General features: G+C 43.0%; 1 protein-coding gene and 1 long non-coding RNA gene across 4 annotated transcripts in view; one reads left to right on the forward strand and one right to left on the reverse strand.

The window, feature by feature from the left end:
- LOC135526583 (protocadherin-1-like) overlaps positions 1-24,503 on the reverse strand; it is a 430,021-nt gene that overhangs the window by 180,699 nt on the left and 224,819 nt on the right. The gene's annotated exons all lie outside the window — the stretch shown is intronic.
- Positions 228-1,448, forward strand: LOC135526584 (uncharacterized). Its single transcript, XR_010453325.1, has 3 exons — positions 228-381; positions 549-847; positions 1,189-1,448. It is a non-coding gene; the product is annotated as an uncharacterized LOC135526584 (long non-coding RNA).

Below are 24,503 nucleotides of genomic sequence, written 5' to 3' on the forward strand. Positions count from 1 at the left end.
GAATGTGTGCATGTGTGTCAGTTTGAATGGAGGGAACCCTGATGTGGGGAGATCATAGGGCACTCCGAGATGGAGAAGAGGTGATATGGTCTCATAAGAACAGATCAGTACAGGGAGAAGTGGTGATGTGGTCTCATAAGAACAGATCAGTACAGGGAGAAGAGGTGATGTGGTCTCATAGCAAGAACAGATAAGTACAGGGAGAAGAGGTGATGTGGTCTCATAGTAAGAACTGATCAGTACAGGTAGAAGAGGTGATGTGGTCTCATAGTAAGAACTGATCAGGGAGAAGAGGTGATGTGGTCTCATAGTAAGAACAGATCAGTACAGATAGAAGATGTGATGTGGTCTCATAAGAACAGATCAGTACAGTGAGAAGAGGTGATGTAGTCTCATAGTAAGAACTAATCAGGGAGAACAGGTGATGTGGTCTCATAGGAACAGATCAGTACAGGGAGAAGAGGTGATATGGCCCCATAGTAAGAACTGATCATTACAGGGAGAAGATTTTATGTGGTCTCAAGAACTGATCAGTACAGGGAGAAGAGGTGATGTGGTCTCATAGTAAGAACTGATCATTACAGGGAGAAGAGGTTATGTTGTCTCATAGTAAGAACTGATCAGGGAGAAGAGGTGATGTGGTCTCATAGTAAGAATTGATCAGTACAGAAAGAAGATGTGATGTGGTGTCATAAGAACAGATAAGAAAAGTAAGAAGAGGTGATGTGGTCTCATAGTAAGAACTGATCAGGGAGAAGAGATGATGTGGTCTCATAGTAGGAACAGATCAGTACAGATAGAAGATGTGATGTGGTCTCATAAGAACAGATAAGTACAGTGAGAAGAGGTGATGTGGTCTAATAGGAACAGATCAGTACAGGGAGAAGAGGTGATGTGGTCTCATAGTAAGAACTGATCAGGGAGAACAGGTGATGTGGTCTCATAGTAAGAACAGATCAGTACAGGGAGAACAGGTGATGTGGTCTCATAGTAAGAACAGATCAGTACAGGGAGAACAGGTGATGTGGTCTCATAAGAACTGATCAGTACATTGAGAAGAGGTGATGTGTTCTAATAGGAACAGATCAGTACAGGGAGAAGAGGTGATATGGCCCCATAGTAAGAACTGATCATTACAGGGAGAAGATGTGATGTGGTCTCAAGAACTGATCAGTACAGGGAGAAGAGGTGATGTGGTCTCATAGTAAGAACTGATCATTACAGGGAGAAGAGGTTATGTTGTCTCATAGTAAGAACTGATCAGGGAGAAGAGGTGATGTGGTCTCATAGTAAGAACTGATCAGGGAGAAGAGGTGATGTGGTCTCATAGTAAGAACTGATCAGGGAGAAGAGGTGATGTGGTCTCATAGAAGGAACAGATCAGTACTGGGAGAAGAGGGGATGTGGTCTCATAGTAAGAACTGATCAGTACAGTGAGAAGAGGTGATGTGGTCTCTTAGTAAGAACAGATCAGTACTGGGAGAAGAGGGGATGTGGTCTCATAGTAAGAACTGATCAGTACAGTGAGAAGAGGTGATGTGGTCTCATAGTAAGAACAGATCAGTACAGGGAGAAGAGGTGATGTGGTCTCATAGTAAGAACTGATCAGTACAGGGAGAACAGGTGATGTGGTCTCATAGTAAGAACAGATCAGTACAGGGAGAACGGGTGATGTGGTCTCATGAGAACTGATACGTACAGGGAGAAGAGGTGATGTGGTTTCATAGTAAGAATTGACCAGTACATTGAGAAGAGGTGATGTGGTCTCATGGTAAGAACTGATCAGTACAGGGAGAACAGGTGATGTGGTCTCATAGTAAGAACTGATCAGGGAGAAGGGGTATTGTGGTCTCATAGTAGGAACAGATCAGTACAGGGAGAAGAGGTGATGTGGTCTCAGTAAGAACTGATCAGTACAGGGAGAAGAGGTGATGTGGTCTCATAGTAAGAACTGATCAGGGAGAAGGGGTATTGTGGTCTCATAGTAGGAACAGATCAGTACAGGGAGAAGAGGTGATGTTGTCTCAGTAAGAACTGATCAGTACAGGGAGAAGATGTGATGTGGTCTCAAGAACTGATCAGTACAGGGAGAAGAGGTGATGTGGTCTCATAGTAAGAACTGATCAGTACAGGGAGAAGAGGTGATGTGGTCTCGTAGTAAGAACTGATCAGTACAGGGAGAAGAGGTGATGTGGTCTCGTAGTAAGAACTGATCAGTACAGGGAGAAGAGGTGATGTGGTCTCATAAGAACTGATCAGTACAGGGAGAAGAGGTGATGTGGTCTCAGTAAGAACTGATCAGTACAGGGAGAAGAGGTGATGTGGTCTCATAAGAACTGATCAGTCCAGGGAGAACATGTGATGTGGTCTCATCGTAAGAACTGACCAGTACAGGGAGAAGAGGTGATGTGGTCCAATAGTAAGAACTGATCATTACAGGGAGAAGAGGTGATGTGTTCTCATAAGAACTGATATTTACATTGAGAAGAGGTGATGTGGTCTAAAAGGCACAGATCAGTACACGGAGAAGAGGTGATATGGCCCCATAGTAAGAGCTGATCATTACAGGGAGAATAGGTGATGTGGTCTCATAGTAAGAACTGATCAGTACAGGGAGAAGATGTGATGTGGTCTCATAAGAACTGATCAGTACAGGGAGAAGAGGGGATGTGGTCTCATAGTAAGAGCTGATCATTACAGGGAGAAGATGTGATGTGGTCTCAAGAACTGATCAGTACAGGGAGAATAGGTGATGTGGTCTCATAGTAAGAACTGATCAGTACAGGGAGAAGTGGTGACGTGGTTTCATAGTAGGAACAGATCAGTACAGGGAGAAGAGGTTATGTGGTCTCATAGTAAGAACTGATCAGGGAGAAGAGGTGATGTGGTCTCATAGTAGGAACAGATCAGTACAGGGAGAAGAGGTGATGTGGTCTCATAATAACTGATCAGTACAGGGAGAAGAGGTGATGTGGTCTCATAGTAAGAACAGATCAGTACAGGGAGAAGAGGTGATGTGGTCTCATAGTAAGAACTGATCAGTACAGGGAGAACAGGTGATGTGGTCTCATAGTAAGAACAGATCAGTACAGGGAGAACGGGTGATGTGGTCTCATGAGAACTGATACGTACAGGGAGAAGAGGTGATGTGGTTTCATAGTAAGAATTGACCAGTACATTGAGAAGAGGTGATGTGGTCTCATGGTAAGAACTGATCAGTACAGGGAGAACAGGTGATGTGGTCTCATAGTAAGAACTGATCAGGGAGAAGGGGTATTGTGGTCTCATAGTAGGAACAGATCAGTACAGGGAGAAGAGGTGATGTGGTCTCAGTAAGAACTGATCAGTACAGGGAGAAGAGGTGATGTGGTCTCATAGTAAGAACTGATCAGGGAGAAGGGGTATTGTGGTCTCATAGTAGGAACAGATCAGTACAGGGAGAAGAGGTGATGTTGTCTCAGTAAGAACTGATCAGTACAGGGAGAAGATGTGATGTGGTCTCAAGAACTGATCAGTACAGGGAGAAGAGGTGATGTGGTCTCATAGTAAGAACTGATCAGTACAGGGAGAAGAGGTGATGTGGTCTCGTAGTAAGAACTGATCAGTACAGGGAGAAGAGGTGATGTGGTCTCGTAGTAAGAACTGATCAGTACAGGGAGAAGAGGTGATGTGGTCTCATAAGAACTGATCAGTACAGGGAGAAGAGGTGATGTGGTCTCAGTAAGAACTGATCAGTACAGGGAGAAGAGGTGATGTGGTCTCATAAGAACTGATCAGTCCAGGGAGAACATGTGATGTGGTCTCATCGTAAGAACTGACCAGTACAGGGAGAAGAGGTGATGTGGTCCAATAGTAAGAACTGATCATTACAGGGAGAAGAGGTGATGTGTTCTCATAAGAACTGATATTTACATTGAGAAGAGGTGATGTGGTCTAAAAGGCACAGATCAGTACACGGAGAAGAGGTGATATGGCCCCATAGTAAGAGCTGATCATTACAGGGAGAATAGGTGATGTGGTCTCATAGTAAGAACTGATCAGTACAGGGAGAAGATGTGATGTGGTCTCATAAGAACTGATCAGTACAGGGAGAAGAGGGGATGTGGTCTCATAGTAAGAGCTGATCATTACAGGGAGAAGATGTGATGTGGTCTCAAGAACTGATCAGTACAGGGAGAATAGGTGATGTGGTCTCATAGTAAGAACTGATCAGTACAGGGAGAAGTGGTGACGTGGTTTCATAGTAGGAACAGATCAGTACAGGGAGAAGAGGTTATGTGGTCTCATAGTAAGAACTGATCAGGGAGAAGAGGTGATGTGGTCTCATAGTAAGAACAGATCAGTACAGGGAGAAGAGGTGATGTGGTCTCATAGTAAGAACTGATCAGTACAGTGAGAAGAGGTGATGTGGTCTCATAGTAAGAACAGATCAGTACAGGGAGAAGAGGTGATGTGGTCTCATAGTAAGAACTGATCAGTACAGGGAGAACAGGTGATGTGGTCTCATAGTAAGAACAGATCAGTACAGGGAGAACGGGTGATGTGGTCTCATGAGAACTGATACGTACAGGGAGAAGAGGTGATGTGGTTTCATAGTAAGAATTGACCAGTACATTGAGAAGAGGTGATGTGGTCTCATGGTAAGAACTGATCAGTACAGGGAGAACAGGTGATGTGGTCTCATAGTAAGAACTGATCAGGGAGAAGGGGTATTGTGGTCTCATAGTAGGAACAGATCAGTACAGGGAGAAGAGGTGATGTGGTCTCAGTAAGAACTGATCAGTACAGGGAGAAGAGGTGATGTGGTCTCATAGTAAGAACTGATCAGGGAGAAGGGGTATTGTGGTCTCATAGTAGGAACAGATCAGTACAGGGAGAAGAGGTGATGTTGTCTCAGTAAGAACTGATCAGTACAGGGAGAAGATGTGATGTGGTCTCAAGAACTGATCAGTACAGGGAGAAGAGGTGATGTGGTCTCATAGTAAGAACTGATCAGTACAGGGAGAAGAGGTGATGTGGTCTCGTAGTAAGAACTGATCAGTACAGGGAGAAGATGTGATGTGGTCTCGTAGTAAGAACTGATCAGTACAGGGAGAAGAGGTGATGTGGTCTCATAAGAACTGATCAGTACAGGGAGAAGAGGTGATGTGGTCTCAGTAAGAACTGATCAGTACAGGGAGAAGAGGTGATGTGGTCTCATAAGAACTGATCAGTCCAGGGAGAACATGTGATGTGGTCTCATCGTAAGAACTGACCAGTACAGGGAGAAGAGGTGATGTGGTCCAATAGTAAGAACTGATCATTACAGGGAGAAGAGGTGATGTGTTCTCATAAGAACTGATATTTACATTGAGAAGAGGTGATGTGGTCTAAAAGGCACAGATCAGTACACGGAGAAGAGGTGATATGGCCCCATAGTAAGAGCTGATCATTACAGGGAGAATAGGTGATGTGGTCTCATAGTAAGAACTGATCAGTACAGGGAGAAGATGTGATGTGGTCTCATAAGAACTGATCAGTACAGGGAGAAGAGGGGATGTGGTCTCATAGTAAGAGCTGATCATTACAGGGAGAAGATGTGATGTGGTCTCAAGAACTGATCAGTACAGGGAGAATAGGTGATGTGGTCTCATAGTAAGAACTGATCAGTACAGGGAGAAGTGGTGACGTGGTTTCATAGTAGGAACAGATCAGTACAGGGAGAAGAGGTTATGTGGTCTCATAGTAAGAACTGATCAGGGAGAAGAGGTGATGTGGTCTCATAGTAGGAACAGATCAGTACAGGGAGAAGAGGTGATGTGGTCTCATAATAACTGATCAGTACAGGGAGAAGAGGTGATGTGGTCTCATAGTAAGAACAGATCAGTACAGGGAGAAGAGGTGATGTGGTCTCATAGTAAGAACTGATCAGTACAGGGAGAACAGGTGATGTGGTCTCATAGTAAGAACAGATCAGTACAGGGAGAACGGGTGATGTGGTCTCATGAGAACTGATACGTACAGGGAGAAGAGGTGATGTGGTTTCATAGTAAGAATTGACCAGTACATTGAGAAGAGGTGATGTGGTCTCATGGTAAGAACTGATCAGTACAGGGAGAACAGGTGATGTGGTCTCATAGTAAGAACTGATCAGGGAGAAGGGGTATTGTGGTCTCATAGTAGGAACAGATCAGTACAGGGAGAAGAGGTGATGTGGTCTCAGTAAGAACTGATCAGTACAGGGAGAAGAGGTGATGTGGTCTCATAGTAAGAACTGATCAGGGAGAAGGGGTATTGTGGTCTCATAGTAGGAACAGATCAGTACAGGGAGAAGAGGTGATGTTGTCTCAGTAAGAACTGATCAGTACAGGGAGAAGATGTGATGTGGTCTCAAGAACTGATCAGTACAGGGAGAAGAGGTGATGTGGTCTCATAGTAAGAACTGATCAGTACAGGGAGAAGAGGTGATGTGGTCTCGTAGTAAGAACTGATCAGTACAGGGAGAAGAGGTGATGTGGTCTCGTAGTAAGAACTGATCAGTACAGGGAGAAGAGGTGATGTGGTCTCATAAGAACTGATCAGTACAGGGAGAAGAGGTGATGTGGTCTCAGTAAGAACTGATCAGTACAGGGAGAAGAGGTGATGTGGTCTCATCGTAAGAACTGACCAGTACAGGTAGAAGAGGTGATGTGGTCCAATAGTAAGAACTGATCATTACAGGGAGAAGAGGTGATGTGTTCTCATAAGAACTGATATTTACATTGAGAAGAGGTGATGTGGTCTAAAAGGCACAGATCAGTACACGGAGAAGAGGTGATATGGCCCCATAGTAAGAGCTGATCATTACAGGGAGAATAGGTGATGTGGTCTCATAGTAAGAACTGATCAGTACAGGGAAGATGTGATGTGGTCTCATAAGAACTGATCAGTACAGGGAGAAGAGGGGATGTGGTCTCATAGTAAGAGCTGATCATTACAGGGAGAAGATGTGATGTGGTCTCAAGAACTGATCAGTACAGGGAGAATAGGTGATGTGGTCTCATAGTAAGAACTGATCAGTACAGGGAGAAGTGGTGACGTGGTTTCATAGTAGGAACAGATCAGTACAGGGAGAAGAGGTTATGTGGTCTCATAGTAAGAACTGATCAGGGAGAAGAGGTGATGTGGTCTCATAGTAGGAACAGATCAGTACAGGGAGAAGAGGTGATGTGGTCTCATAATAACTGATCAGTACAGGGAGAAGAGGTGATGTGGTCTCATAGTAAGAACTGATCAGTACAGGTAGAAGATGTGATGTGGTCTCAAGAACTGATCAGTACAGTGAGAAGAGGTAATTGTGGTCTCATAGTAAGAACTGATCAGTACAGGGAGAACGGGTGATGTGGTCTCATAGTAGGAACAGATCAGTACAGGGAGAAGAGGTGATGTGGTCTCATAGTAAGAACTGATCAGTTCAGGGAGAACGGGTGATGTGGTCTCATAAGAACTGATCAGTACAGGGAGAAGAGGTGATGTGGTCTCATAGTAAGAACTGATCATTACAGGGAGAAGAGGTGATGTGGTCTCATAGTAAGAACTGATCATTACAGGGAGAAGAGGTGATGTGGTCTCATAGTAAGAACTGATCATTACAGGGAGAAGAGGTGATATGGTCTCATAGTAAGAACTGATCATTACAGGGAGAAGAGGTGATGTGGTCTCATAAGAACTGATCAGTACATTGAGAAGAGGTGATGTGGTCTCATAGTAAGAACTGATCATTACAGGGAGAAGTGGTGACGTGGTCTCATAGTAAGAACTGATCATTACAGGGAGAAGAGGTGATGTGGTCTCATAGTAAGAACTGATCATTACAGGGAGAAGAGGTGATGTGGTCTCATAAGAACTGATCAGTACATTGAGAAGAGGTGATGTGGTCTCATAGTAAGAACTGATCATTACAGGGAGAAGTGGTGACGTGGTCTCATAGTAAGAACTGATCATTACAGGGAGAAGAGGTGATGTGGTCTCATAGTAAGAACTGATCATTACAGGGAGAAGAGGTGATATGGTCTCATAGTAAGAACTGATCATTACAGGGAGAAGAGGTGATGTGGTCTCATAAGAACTGATCAGTACATTGAGAAGAGGTGATGTGGTCTCATAAGAACTGATCAGTACATTGAGAAGAGGTGATGTGGTCTCATAAGAACTGATCAGTACATTGAGAAGAGGTGATGTGGTCTCATAAGAACTGATCAGTACATTGAGAAGAGGTGATGTGGTCTCATAAGAACTGATCAGTACATTGAGAAGAGGTGATGTGGTCTAACAGGAACAGATCAGTACAGGGAGAAGAGGTGATGTGGTCCCATAGTAAGAACTGATCATTACAGGGAGAAGAGGTGATGTGGTCTCATAAGAACTGATCAGTACAGGAAGAAGAGATGATGTGGTCTCATGGTAAGAACTGATCAGTACAGGGAGAAGATGTGATGTGGTCTCAAGAACTGATCAGTACAGGGAGAAGATGTGATGTGGTCTCATAGTAAGAACTGATCAGTACAGGGAGAAGAGGTGATGTGGTCTCGTAGTAGGAACATATCAGTACAGGGAGAAGAGGTGATGTGGTCTCATAAGAACTGATCAGTACAGGGAGAAGAGCTGATGTGGTATCATAGTAAGAACTGATCAGTACAAGGAGAAAAGGTTATGTGGTCTCATAGTAACAAGGGATCAGTACCGTAGGACTCTGGAGATTTTTTGAGGCCTACCTGAAATCTAGCCTCAGTTCCAAACATAACCTTTTGGGATAGAGCACATATTACCAAGATGTGTACAGCTGGTTTCATCACTGTCAAACATAGCATGTTCTAATGTGCAGCATTATGCTTCCCCAGAATGTGGTCTGCAGTGTTTGAAACACATCAACACATGATTTCTAAGCAACAGCCTATTGCACATACATGTCTATGGATGCTACCATATGTGGCCGGATTCAGGGTTGAGGGCATTTGATGCTATTTCCTATTGCAGTTTAAAAAAATAACAAGATGAATAATAATTAATAATGTATATACAGTATATTTGAAGTGTTTCGTTCCAAAACGATATATATCTACTTTCAGAAAAGTTGGTCAATTTGCTTTTATTCTGGAAAGAAATTATGAATGAGATTGGTGTGTTTTTTCAATATCTATCTAATCATGGAATGTGGTTGTTCAATGATAGTCTATCACTTGATGGTTTCACTTCAGATACCAAAAATCATTTGTTTGTTGTTTTGAAAAACAGTATATATCTGCCTCACTCTCAGAGAAATAAGTAAGTCTAACGTAACACATAACTACATTTATTATAAAGAACTGTACAAATGATACATTTGCGAGGTAAAAAGAAAAATGATAATTAATTAATACAGTAATATGAGATCTGCATGTAAAACATTTACATTTGACATTTTAGTCATTTTTCAGATGCTCTTATCCACAGCAACTTACAGTGCATTGATCGTAAGATAGCTAGCTGGCACAACCACATATCCCATTCAAATATACAGGATACAAACATTCCATTCTAGCTAAACAATGAACATATAGCTCTTTGGGAAAAAACTCATTGTAATAAATCTAAAATCTACGAATCTAAAATCTGAGCACAATAATATTTTACACACACATGAAGGTACAGTACCTACAAGCAATCATTTCTATTGAAGAAAGTCAAATGTGAAAACTTGATGAATATATAATTTGGGAAATAAAACTCTTCATTTAGTATTATTTATTTATTTTGTACAGAAATGACTTCTTGAATGTGTGAAATGGCATTTCCCTTAATTACAAACAGGTCTGGAATCTGTAAATATGAATATAAAGATACAATTATGAGTCTAGTTTAGCGACATAGAAAACACTGTGCTTCGTAGGGAGAAAAGCAGGATCCATGATTGGCTGAGATAATGGAGGGGGGTAATAGAGAGACTACTTCCTGGAGGACAATGCCATGCTGACTCATTGCCTTTAGATGTGAATTCTTAAAAAGATGGGTTGGGCTAAGGCATAAGAGGGTGTGAACAATCCTGAATGGGCATAAACAAAGACGAGCTCTCTGGAAAGTGTGAGAATCATTCAAGGCTATTTTCTCCTACTTGTCTCCAAAGTGGGATAACAAGTTCATAGAATTTCAAAGAAGCATAATGTTTCCATGCTTCCCCAACTGCAGTGTCTGAAATAACATGTTGAAGCTCTGAGTCTCTACTTTTGTCAAATAGAAATAAGCTCATGTTCCTGAATTCAGTCACATTTATGGGTTAAACAGACAACCTTTCCCAGAATGATGCTTTGACCACAAGGCGTTTAAATAGGAATGATGTCATACACATGCAACCACAGAGTTTGTTTTGCAAATAGGAGACAATATTTGAATGTGGGCATATGACTTCCACATAGAAGGGCAGACAGAGGTGGTTTCAGAGCACATTCACTACTGCTGCACGGTACACCGAAACTTTTTCCATACTAGAAGATGAAAAAACGGTTCGGTACTAGAATTTCTATTACTTTCGGTACATCTGTCAAATGTGCCTCACTGATCAAGCCTGTCTATTAGCACAGCAGACCTCTTATTGTAGAGCACCCTGTCTGCTCCACTTACTCACTACTAGCCTGCACTGGGAGTCTGGGCTGCATCATGTTAGCTCCCCTCTCAAGCACAGAAGTTAACAACCTTGAAGAAATGTTGAAACTGTTAATTACTGTTCGCAAAACAATGTCCTTACAGGCTAGAACACATTACAATGCAAGAAGATGCCGGTAGCTTCCAGTTTTGTAGGCTAACTTTCATTGTTAGCTAAAGCTAACATCAATTCACTACCCTAGTACTTTGTTTGTGATCATATGCAAATCATAACACAACATATGCAGATTTCATTGCTGATTGCCAGCGAAAACTGGCAATCATTCACTTATTCAGTCTCTCAAACGTCTCTCCCAGAGATGATCTATTGCAAACTGGCTGTGCTCCGACGCTTCCTGAATGTCATCATTAATAGTTAGAGAGACATTTTATAAAACAAGCAACTTCTATGCCAATGTGGTTGATCAGTACAACAAATAAGTCCCAACTGGAAGGGAAACAGATTGTTTTTCATCAGGAGCCCCATGAAATCAGCCAAAACAAGCTCAATATCTCAGTGCATGCACACACTCCTATTGAATATGCACCTGTATTGTGAATAGGTCTAGGCTACATAATGATTAACCCAGTTTATCAATATAGCTTTACCATTCAAATAAATGATTACCATTATGTTGTTGTGTAGTCAGATTGGTAAAAACTAAGTCAAAGTGATTGCATGATTGTCTAATTGATTAATTAATGCATACATGGCTGTCTGAAAAATGTTGATATAAAAACATTCAAATGTGATACTGAACTCAAAAGATGCCCTGCGATTGAACAGAGCAGCAGCTGAGTTTATCTGTCGAGATCAAGAGACACTTAGTTACCTTGGCTAACGTCTTATTTTTTTGCTGTGGGATCGTTTTGATATCGTGTATCGTGATGATATCGAGTATTGTGATACTAAATCTGGTATCAAGGTCGAAATGCTGGTATCGTGACAACACTATAAATACAAATGAGAGCTTAAGTCATAGTTTGCACAAGCATAGAAGTGTGAAGGCTCCTGAGTGGTGCAGTGGTCTAAGGCTCTGCATTTTAGTGCTTGAGGCGTCACTACAGACACCCTGGTTCGAATCCAGACTGTATCACAACCGAACATGATTGGGAGTCCCATAGGGCAGCGCACAATTGGCCCAGCGATGTCCAGGTAGGCTGTCATTGTAAATATTAATTTGTTCTTAAATTACTTGGCTAGTTAAAAAATAAATAGACACCTGACAGGCCAAAATGTCAACTGTTTAAATCATCTATGCCAAGAGATAATGGTTTAAAGAACGCACACATACATACCGTACTGTGCATACAGACACAAAAGATTACGCACCCACGTAGCTGCGCACGCAACACACACGGAATTTGACCTCAGAGCAGAACACTTCCCCTCTGAGCTGATATATATTATGATGTGTGGAGAAGCTGCAGTGTCTGGTGTGACCAGTGACAAGAGGAAGGTAACATGACCTCTCTATCGCGTGGGAACCGTCATTATGCACTGGGAGAAAGAACTTTCCGCATGCCTTTCTCTCTCTCATTCCCTTACTCATCTCTCTCACCCTCCTCTCTTTTCTCTCCCTGCCCTCTCGCTCTGTTTCACCTTCTCGCTCTCTCATTCCCTTACTCATCTCTCTCACCCTCCTCTCTTTTCTCTCCCTGCCCTCTCGCTCTGTTTCACCTTCTCGCTCTCTCGTTCCCTGACTCCACTCTCACCCTCTCTTTTCTCTCTCTGCCCTCTCCACTCTTTCTCTCTGATCCCTTCCTTTCTCTCTATGTATTTTTCTTTAACCAATTCAGCACTCCATTCTCTCTCTCTCTCTCTCTCTCTCTCTCTCTCTCTCTGTCTCTCTCTCTCTCTCTCTCTCTCTCTCACTCACTCACTCTCTTTGTCTCTCTCTTCATCTCTAGTAGGTTATCTTTTTTTGTTCTCATCTGTTTTCAAGTGGTAGCAGTCCTTCATTCCTGTACCCTGGGCAGGTGCATAACGTGTGTTGAGAACCTACAAACAGTGAGCTAGGAGAGTCTTATTGCCAGTAAATCTATCGTGTGGCTGGCAGGACAAACAGCTATAACTCTGACACACACTCAACCTAGCATTTCACTCCTGAAGTGCACACATGCAGAGAAGCACGTAGGCCTAACAGTCAAAAACAGCCAATGGCAACAAAAAGAAAACAGACTTAGAGTGATTGTAATGATTATGTTGTTTAGATGAAACACATTATATACATATTTACCTACATATTTACCTATATTTACCTGCACCTACATATTTATTTATTTAATTTCAAACATCACATTTCTCTAGTAGCGCCCTTTAGGTTATTTATAATAATGAACAATATCAACAAAATGTCCACAATAAGTGGCCGGTTTGGTCGGTGTCGATCATTTTTTGGTTTATCGTCCCAGTTCTAACACACACACACACACACACACACACACACACACACACACACGTCTCCCTCAGTCTACCGAGACACAGAGGAAACAGGTCTGACATGTCTGTTTGTGTCCGTGTGTGTATGTCATAGTAAGAGCATTGCCGACAGTGACGGACACACTGACTCACAGACCCAGGAACGAGGCTGGCGACACACATAGACAAACACACAGAAACCATCCCTTTGCTACAAGGCTGTGGGAAATTCCCCATGAAATGAACTCGAATATATCAAGGCACTGCAGCATATCATTTTCAGTTTACCGCCTCACTGCCCCAAATATATCACCTATCAAAGGGCTCAAATAAAAAGGAACAAAACAATAGGGTGCCATTCACAGAGTTTCACTTGTATGTCAAGGTAACCTGTCTAAATGACGATCACCCTGGAAGCACTCACATGAGAGGAACACCTATGTGAGAATGCTGTTCATTGACTACAGCTCAGAGTTCAACACCATAGTGCCCTCCAAACTCATCACTAAGCTGAGCATCACCTTGGGACTGAACACCTCCCTCTGCAACAGGACCCTGGACTTCCTGACGGGCCACCTCCAGGTGGTGAGGGTAGGCAAAAACACACCCGCCACACTGACCCTCAACACAGGGGGCCCTCGGGGGTGTGTGCTTAGTCTCCTCATGTACTCCCTGTTCACCCACGACTGCGTGGCTGTGCATGACTCCAACACCATCCTTAACTGTAGATGACGGTGATAGTCCTGATCACGACGGCGATGAGACAGCCTCTGGGGAGGAGGTCAGAGACCTAGCAGTGTGGTGCCAGGACAACCTCTCCCTCAGCGTCAGCAAGACAAAGGAGCTGATCGTGGACTACAATAAAACAGAGGGCCGAGCACGCCCCCATTCACCTCGATGGAGCTGTAGTGGAACGGGTATTCAGATCAAGCATGGGCCAGACACACCAACACAGTCATGAAGAGGGCACGACAACAACTCTTCTCCCTCAGGATGGCTGAAAAGATTTGACATGGACCCTCAAATCCTCAAAAAGTTATATAGTTGCACCACTGAAAGCATCTTGACTGGCAACATAACCACATTTTATGGCAACTTTTTATAGCAACTGCTTGGCATATAGAGGGCAGTGTGTACTGCCCAGTACATCACTGGGGCCGAGCTCCCTGCCATCCAGGACCTCTACACCAGATGTCAGAGGAAGTCCCTAAAAATGGATAGTGGTACCAATGCACTAAGTCTGGAACCAACAGGACCCTGAATAACTTCTTCCTCCATATACAAATATACTCAACATAAATATAAACGCAACATGCAACAATTTCATTGATTTTAGTGAGTTACAGTCCACATGAGAAAATCAGTCAATTGAAATAAATAAATTAGGCCCTAATCTATGGATTTCACATGACTGGGAATACAGATATGCATATGTTGGTCACAGATACAGTACTTAAAAAAATGGCCTCACAATGGGCCTCAGTATTTCGTCCTGGTATATTTTTGCAAATTCTCTCAAATGACGGAGGTGACTAGAACATGAAATCATCTGGCAACAGCTCTGATGGGCATTCATTCCTGCAGTCAGCATGCCAATTGCATGCTCCCTCAAAACTTGAGACATCTGTGGCATTGTGTTATGTGACAAAATTGCACATTTTAGAGTGGCCTTTTATTGCCCCCAGCACAAGCTGCACCTGTGTAATGATCATGCTGTTTAATCAGCTTCTTGATATACCCCACCTGTCAGGTGGATGGATTATATTGACAAAGGAGAAATGCTCACTAACAGGGATATAAACAAATGTGTTCAGTGTAGTTAGTTAAATAGTTAACCAAATAGCTGCTGCTGCTACTGTTTATTATCTATCCCGTTGCCTTGCCATTTTATTCCTAGTTATATGTATATATCTACCTTGACTCAGTACTGGTACCCTGTGTATGTAACCAAGTTATCATTACCCATTGTCTATTTATTATTAATTTTACGTGTTAGTACTTTTCAATTATTTTCTATTTTCTTTCTCGTTGCATTGTTGGGAAGGGTTCGTAAGCATTTCATTGTTAGTCTACTCCTGTTGTTTACAAAACATTTAACAAAAAAAAATTGATTTGATTCTGAATTTAGATTTTCAGAAGCCACTCACTTCAGCAACTTCTACTTTTCAACTTGTATACTATTCATGGGCCTTGAAGACAGACGCATACTTAAATACAAGTTTCCACTTTCCGAAGCACTGGGTGTTTGTTGCATAAACACACAGGCTCACAAGCACACACACACACACACACACACACACACACACACACACACACACACACACACACACACACACACACACACACACACACACACACACACACACACACACACACACACACACACACACTCATACATAAACATTCCATCTGTGGTGCCTTTTCTCCTTGAGCAATGCTAAGATCATTTTTGGGGAGAAATGCCCAAGAGAAAACATTTAAAAGCAAAGGGTGACAATGTTCATTATCGTCACTTTCTCATTCGCGCCTAGAGCGAGTGCTGGCACCGAGAGACAGAGAGGAGGAAGAGAGAAGAGAGGATGAGGAGTAGGAGGAGAAGAAGCCTCTTGGGAGACTGCTCATCCCTTGGGGGGTCTATGGGAAGGGTAGGGGGTTCAAGACCAGCCCCCCCCCCGCCTCCTTTATAAAATGTATGTGACCCCATTCCATCAAATGTATCATGTGGTTAGTAGCACAAACAGGTGTGTGTGTGTGTTTGTGTGTATTTGTTTGCATATGTGTGGCTTCCGACAAGCCCAGTTGAACAAACAACATGTTCTCCCGCACGAAGCCATGTCTGTCTGTCTATGCCGATGTGGTTTGATATCAATGACTCACACATACAGGTACCCACATTGGTCATTCTCCCTCTCCCTAACTTTCCATCCCCCAGTCTGTCAAAGACACTCAAAGGCTCAAACTGTAGGTGTGTAGCAACATGCTATTAATTATCTTCTTCCCTATCTCCTCTCCTTCCTTCCCTCTCCCCTCTCCTTCTCTCTCTCTCTCATCGACACACAGTACCAGTCAAAAGTTTGGACACACCAACTCGTTATTTTCTTTATTTTAGTACATTTTCAACATAGTAATAGAGAAGACATCAAAACTATGAAACAACACATATGGAATCATGTAGGAACCAAAAGAAGTGTTAAACAAATCAAACTATATTTATATTTGAGAATCTTCAAAGTAGCCACCCTTTGCCTTGGTGACAGCTTTGCACACTCTTGGCATTCTCTCAATCAGCTTCACCTGAAATGCTTTTGCAACAGTCTTGAAGGAGTTCCCACATATGCTGAGCACTTTTTGGCTGCTGTTCCTTCAATCTGTGGTCCAACGCATCCCAAACCATCTCAATTGGGTTGAGGTAGGGTGATTGTGGAGGCCAGGTCATCTGATGCAGCACTCCATCATTCCCCTTCTTGGTCAAATTAGCCCACACAGCCTGGAGGTGCGTTGGGTCACTGTGCTGTTGAAAAACAAATGATAGTCCCACTAATCGCAAACCAGATGGGATGGCATATCACCGCAGAATGCTGTCATAGCCATGCTGGTTAAGCGTGCCTGGAATTCTAAATAAATTACAGATAGTGTCACCAGCAAAGCACCCCCACACCATCACACCTCCTCCTCTATGCTTCACGGTGGGAACCATACATGCAGAAATCATCTGTTCACCTACTCTGCGTCTCACAAAGACACAGCAGTTGGAACCAATAATCTCAAATTTTGATTCCAGACCAAGGAAAGATTTCCCCCGGTCTAATGTCTGTTGCTCGTGTTTCTTTCAACCATTAAGGCCTGAGTCACCCAGTCTGCTCTGAACAGTTGATGCTGAGATGTCCGTTAATTGAACTCTGAATCATTTATTTAGGCTGAAATTTCTGAGGGTGGTAACTCCAATACATTTATCCTCTGCAGCAGAGGTAACTGTGGGTCTTCCTTTCCTGTGGTGGTCCTCATGAAAGCCAGTTATCATAGCACTTGATGGTTTTTACGACTTTAAATAAGAAACTTTCTAAGTTCTTGAAATTTTCTGGATTGACATACCTTCATGTCTTAAAGTAATGATGAACTGTGGTTTCTCTTTGCATATTTGAGCTGTTCTTGACATAATATGGACTTGGTCTTTTACCAAATAGGGCTATCTTCTCTATGTCACCCATACCTTGTCACAACACAACTGATTGGCTCAAACGCATTAAGAAGGAAAGTAATTCCACAAATTACCTTTTAAGGCACACCTGTTTATTGAAATGCATTCCAGGTGACTACCTCAAAGGTGGCTGAGAGAATGCCAAGAGTGTGCAAAGCTGTCATCAAGTCAAAGTGTGGCTACTTTGAAGAATCTCAGATATAAAATGTATTTGGATTTTTTTTAAACGCTTTTTTGGTTACTACATGATTCCATATGTGTTATTTCATAGTGTTGATGTTTTCCCTATTATTCTACAATGTAGAAAATAGTAAAACAATTAAGAAAAACCCTTAAATGAGTAGGTGTGTCCAAACTTTTGACTGGTACTATATATGCCATGAAATACACATACATGTTCTTCATACTCTCTCTCTCTTTCTCTCCCTCTCTTTTCCTGGGTCAGAAATGCTATTATATGTGTGATGAGCTGTCAGTGAGGTATGGCAGCCCAGTACTGTGTGTTCTCCCAGGTCTTCATGTGGAACACGTTTCTACTGTAAGGAATGTAGAGGAGGTAATTGGATCCAGCAGATTGCTTCGGGAAGACGGGATGGTGGAGAAGGAGAAGAAAAGGTAGAGAGCGATGAAGAGAAGAGCTCTTCTATTCAGAGAAAACGAGTGTTAGGGAAACCTCTTCATCCTCATTCACTCACCCTCTCTCAGTATCTGAAATATATTTTTTCTCTCTTGCTCCCTCTCTCTCTCTCTGAAACCTATTCCTCTCTCTCTCGCTCTCTCTGAATGAGAACGAACCTTGTGAATGATATTCGGCTAAACTAAAGTAAATAGTTTAGCAGTCTCATCGGAGTGGAGGTGTGAGGGAACTTAGAGTCTGTGTGAGCATTAGGAGCTTAAATGCTTCCTTCGGGCCCAGTTCCAAAGCAGCGTCGGGTTCACCTAATCAAGAACCCACTACCCATCACCCCCTTGGAGCCAACAGGAGTTACAGTGAATTGAAATGCAGCTACTGGGATGAAGTACAGCTACTGGGATGAAGTACAGCTACTGGGATGAAGTACGGCTACTGGGATGAAGTACAGCTACTGGGATGAAGTACGGCTACTGGGATGTAGTACGGCTACTGGGATGAAGTACGGCTACTGGGATGAAGTACGGCTACTGGGATGAAGTACAGCTACTGGGATGAAGTACGGCTACTGGGATGAAGTACGGCTACTGGGATGAAGTACGGCTACTGGGATGAAGTACGGCTACTGGGATGAAGTACGGCTACTGGGATGAAGTATGGAACCATTTGGTTAATTATGTCGTAATAATAGTGTTTACCTTCCACCTATTTCTATCTTCTATTTCTTCCTCTCTTTTCTACCTCTCCCACACACTCGCTTCAAATAGGAGGGGTTTTCATCCATCTCCCTTGAATTCTGTTTCATCATAGAGACTCAGTGCTTTGAAAGGGAGAGAGAGAGGAGGATTGCTAGAGCAAGAGGATGAGTGATTGAGAGGGGGAAAGATGAACAGAAGTCACACTCTCCCGGACCTTTTGAAGGATGTACCTTGAGTCATTGGGTCCCTGTGGTCTTTTGAACAACTCTGTAATTGTAAGTGTGTGTGTGTGTGTGTGTGTGTGTGTGTGTGTGTGTGTGTGTGTGTGTGTGTGTGTGTGTGTGTGTGTGTGTGTGTGTGTGTGTGTGTGTGTGTGTGTGTGTGTGTGTGTGTGTGTGTGTAAGAGTGAGTCACTTCCCCCTAAGAATAGCATACGGTCCTGGAAGGCCACTATAGTTTCTTTGAAAAACATTTACTAAGGCCTAGCCTCTTCACATGTGCTATGGGTACAGTGGGGTGGCAGTAAAACACCATTGGGGACAGGGAATCTAGCCTAGTGCATCAAGCTCTGACTGTGCATTTGCAGTTTCTTTGAAGAACAATCCAAGCTGTGTATAGGGTCGTGACATTAAGAAGATACACTGAACAAAAATATTAACGCAGCATGCAACAATTTTAAAGATTTTACTGAGCTACAGTTTATAAAAGGAAATCAGTCAACCCAAATAAATTCATTGGGCCCTAATCTATGGATTTCAAATGACTGGGAATACAGATATGCATCAGTTGGTCACAGATACCTTACAATGTAGGACGGTGGTGCAGTGGTCTTGTGCACTGCATCGCTGTGCCACCAGAGACTCTGGGTTCGCGCCCAGGCGCTGTCGCAGCTGGCCGTGACCGGGAGGTCCGTAGGGTGAAGCACAATTGGCCTAGCGTTGTCCGGGTTAGGGAGGGTTTGGCCGGTAGGGATATCCTTGTCTCATTGTGCACTAGCGAGGTCGCTAACCAAGGTCGCCAGGTGCACAGTGTTTCCTCCGACACATTGGTGAGGATGGCTTCCGGGTTGGATGCGCGCTGTGTTAAGAAGCAGTGCGACTTAGGTGGGTTGTGTTTCGGAGGACGCGTGGCTTTCGACCTTCGTCTCTCCCGAGTCCGTACGGGAGTTGTAGCGATGAGACAAGATAGTAACTACTAACATTGGATACCATGAAATTGGGGAGAAAGGGTGATAAATTCAAAAGAATATATATATTAAAAAATGTAGGAAGGAGTGTGGATCAGAAAACCAGTCAGTGGCCTGTGGAATGTTCCCACATGGCTGTGCGAAGTTGCTGGATATTGGCAGGAACTGTAACACTCTGTCCTACACATTGGACCAGAGCATCCCAAACTTGCTCAATGGGTTTATAGTTTTGTTTAGCATAGATATTTGTTCTGGACCTGAATACAGTAGTGATGATGGTTATTAATGCATTTGTAGGGAGTTTCACTTGTAATTAACAAAAATATAAACGCAATATGTAAAGTGTTGGTCCCATGTTTCATGAGCTGAAACAAAAGATCCCAGAAATGTTCATATGCATAAAAACCTTACTTCTCTTACATTTTGTGCACACATTTCTTTACATCTCTGCTCGTGAGTATTTCTCCTTCGCCACAATAATCCATCCACCTGACAGGTGTGGAATATCAAGAAGTTTGGCATAACATAAGCTGTCTCTAACGTCATTTTAGAGAATATGGCAGTATGTCCAACCAGCCACACAACCGCAGACCACGTATGACCACGCCAGCCCAGGACCTCCAGCTTCTATAACTGTGGGATCGTCTGGGGGGGTGCTGAGGAATATTTGTCTGTAATAAAGCCCTTTTGTGGGGAAAAAAACAATTCTGATTGGCTGGAACTGACTCCCCAGTTGGTCGGCCTGGCTACCAAGTGGGTGGGCCCATGCCCTCATAAGCCCACCAACGGCCAGTCATGTGAAATCCATAGATTAGGACCTAATGAGTTTATTTCAATTGACTGATTTCCTTATTTGAACTACAACTCAGTAAAATCTTTGAAATTGTTGCATGTTGCGTTTCTATTTGGATATTTTTGATGTATCAGTTGTAGCCAAGTGGTTAGATGTATGACCTGGTAGTGATAGAGGGACCTTAAGGGCTGTTGAGTCAAACCCCAGGTGCTCTGGTGCCCTTGACTTAGCAACTTCACCTGAATTGTACTATAGTGTACATTTAACTAACTGTATGTACAACACTGTTTCGCTAAATAATTGTGTGTGTGTGTGTGTGTGTGTGTGTGTGTGTGTGTGTGTGTGTGTGTGTGTGTGTGTGTGTGTGTGTGTGTGTGTGTGTGTGTGTGTGCACATGGTTTTTCTTCTAAGAATAGCTATTGTGGAGCTCCATGGAAAAGGTTGTGTGACATTCACTGGAAGATGGGCTATATCCAGTCTTCCAGTCTGTTTCACGTTGGCCCCATTCCCTCATTCCTCTCCCTTTTTCATGAAGGGAGGGAGGTTGTTAATCAAATGGATTCTCTGAGCATCGCTCCGCTGTGTGTGTGTGTGTGTGTGTGTGTGTGTGTGTGTGTGTGTGTGTGTGTGTGTGTGTGTGTGTGTGTGTGTGTGTGTGTGTGTGTGTGTGTGTGTGTGTGTGTGTGTGTGTGTGTGTGTGTGTGTGTGTGTGTGTGTGTGGGGGGGGGGGGGATATATTTGGGGATTGGGCTGTCTATCTATAAACTGACCCTAGCTGACCCTAGCACCTGTGACCTGGGATAAAAGAGTCCATGCAACGGTAATAATTGAACCAATCTTGTGGAATACACCACAGAAAGTGATGTTTTGGTTGGATAATATTGTCAACATACTACTGGTCATGGTTCTAAGTTGAAAAGAGCAGTACTAACAGTAACACAAGTCTTTTCTTGAAACAAATGTGTTTTTAGAATGTCTAAACTCTTGGATTGGTAGAGTATCAGGTAAATGTCCAATACAGATTGATTCAGTGTGTTTTGGGAAGGAATATTGGTGAGTTGTTTTCATTGACCCTAAACTCTCCCATTCCCAGTACCTAGGTCCTAAAGAGTTATGTGTTGTTTTAATTGACCCTAAACTCTCCCATTCCCAGTACCTAGGTCCTAAAGAGTTCTGTGTTGTTTTCATTGACCCTAAACTCTCCCATTCCCAGTATCTAGGTCCTAAAGAGTTCTGTTTTGTTTTCATTGACCCTAAACTCTCCCATTTCCAGTACCTAGGTCCTAAAGAGTTCTGTGTTGTTTTCATTGACCCTAAACTCTCCCATTTCCAGTACCTAGGTCCTAAAGAGTTCTGTGTTGTTTTCATTGACCCTAAACTCTCCCATTTCCAGTACCTAGGTCCTAAAGAGTTCTGTGTTGTTTTCATTGACCCTAAACTCTCCCATTTCCAGTACCTAGGTCCTAAAGAGTTCTGTGTTGTTTTCATTGACCCTAAACTCTCCCATTCCCAGTACCTAGGTCCTAAAGAGTTCTGTGTTGTTTTCATTGACCCTAAACTCTCCCATTCCCAGTACCTAGGTCCTAGAGGGCTCAATGCAAAGCCAATCCTCTTTCCTCCAATCCCCTCATGTGTGGAGAACATGGAAAGAGAGGGGGCTAAGCCTAGAGCTTGGCGATATGGACAAAAATCCACATTGAGATAAATTGCCTGAATTGATGCGCTAACAATAAACAGAAGGATACGTTCATAACAATGTGCATGACAGTTTGTTCTTTATTCTCCTTTAAACTACTAATACTGGTTGTAGCCATCTATTGTTCCATTAACAATAACCTATATTAGTAAATTAATTTCATTTCAAACTCTATATTATAGGCTACTTGTCCTAATGGATGATATCAGCAAAATGCCTGGGATAAGTGATCGGTATGGTCGGTGTTGATCACTTTCGGTTTTTCGGCCCAGCTCTAGCTTAGCCCTTCGTAATCACACACACAGACACTCGCACACACACACAAATGAACTTGCATATATAAACAAACTCAATCTTGTATGAAACTATACTGTATGAAACTATACTGTATATTATCAAGAATTCAAGATAGTTGAGTCAGGATTTCTAGGTTGGGCTGATACATTTTTGACACCCTCTTTTAACATTGGGCCTTTCATTGCCGAGTCACTGCACCGCTATAAAGGAAACACAGGTTCATGGTCTCTCACGCTAGCTTGTTTTGAGCTTTTCCACATCTACTGCTAAGGGCCAAATTACAGAGGTGAGAAGTTCTCTGGCTGGGCAGAGAACCAGGCGCAAAGTGCTCAAGGCTTGCCTAAACCGAGCCTTGGGACATGGCTTGACTTTAAAGGAGCCTGCCTGGACAGTTCAGCCGTCGACAACTTTGACTCACACTTCCAACACTCCCAGCCTACTAATTAGCCACGAGACTAACCCTCCAAGTTAGCGATTAGCAGTTAGAGGCTAACGCATTCTTTCAAAAGGGGGGCTTTGTTGTTCCAGGTGGGTTCCCTGGCTGGATGTCCCCCGCTTCAGGAACACACAGGACTGGGGCAGGCATTGTGTCGTGCCAGTAGCCCTGGGCATTAGTGGAACAGACAGCTCTCCCTGGGACAGGTGGAGCTAGGCCAGTGGTCCATTAGCGGCCAGTCTCTGTACAGCAAGTCCAGCTTGACCGTCCGGCTTGACTGCACGCATGCCAAGACCACAAGAGATGGGGAGCCAAGACAATGGGCCTATACAGACAGGAGCAGGGAGTCTGGTTGGAACTGAAGCCAACTGAGATTAGCCACAGGGGAGAGCAAACAACAGAAAAACAGGGCTGTGGGGTTTGAATCCACAAATGGGCTTCAATCAGTGACGCTGCTAGGTGGGAAGCAAATGCCTTCTTTGCCCTCGACTGACAGGATGAGAGAGAGGGAGAGGGAAAAGAAGAGAGAGGTATAGAGTCCAAATTTCTATTCCACAAAACACACATTGAATGACTCATATCTGTCATGACAGCCTATTAATGTCAGCCCAATGACCAATTATATTATCAGGCTGCCTACTAATTTCAGCGCTTTAGTGGTTCAAACAGCCGACCAATCAGCCTGTTAAAGTGCATAGCAAACGTTTGGAAAAAAGTTTGTTTGGTCAAATACAAAGTTATTTTACAGACAACAAATTTACAACAACACACTTTCAGCATGCTTATAGGGAAAGGCAATTAACATGCTCAGACTTGACACAAATGTCTGATGATTGACTGAAATAAATTGACAGAAGATCGTAGATTTGTTAAACGTAAGATCGCTGTTTTGTTAAACTTCAGTGCAGCTTTTGATGTCATTGATCATAACATTTTACTGAAAAAAATTGTTACATCCTCTGCCTTATTAAGTATTGAGAGTTACCTATCTAATAGAAAACAGAGGGCTTTTGTTCATGGAAGCCTCTTTCATGTAAATTCAGTTGAGTGTGGCGTACCACAGGGCAGTTGGGTAGGGCAATTATTGTTTTCTGTTTTTACAAATGACCTTCCACGCACCTTGAATAAAGCCTTGTGTCTACGTATGCTGACGACTCAACAGGCTGCAACAGTAAAATAAATAACTGAAGCACTTAAAAGAGACCTCCAGTCAGTTTAAGAATGGGTAACTACTGTAGCAATAGGCTGATGCTAAATATTACAAAAAAATAAAGTCTTCATTTTTGGAAAGAATCACCAGCTCAACACTGAACCTCATTTCAATCTATTAATGAATAATGTAGCTTTTGAGCAAGGAGAGGAGACTAAACTGCTGGGTGTAACCCTAGATAGCAAGCTGTCATAGTCAAAACATATAGACTCAATGGTTGCTAAAATGGGAAAGGTCTGACCATGATTACGAGTTGCTCTGCCTTCTTGACATCTCAGTCGACCAGACAGGTCCTACAGGC

The sequence above is a fragment of the Oncorhynchus masou genome, chromosome 32, assembly GCF_036934945.1.
Source record: "Oncorhynchus masou masou isolate Uvic2021 chromosome 32, UVic_Omas_1.1, whole genome shotgun sequence".
In the NCBI taxonomy this organism is placed as follows: Eukaryota; Metazoa; Chordata; class Actinopteri; order Salmoniformes; family Salmonidae; genus Oncorhynchus; species Oncorhynchus masou.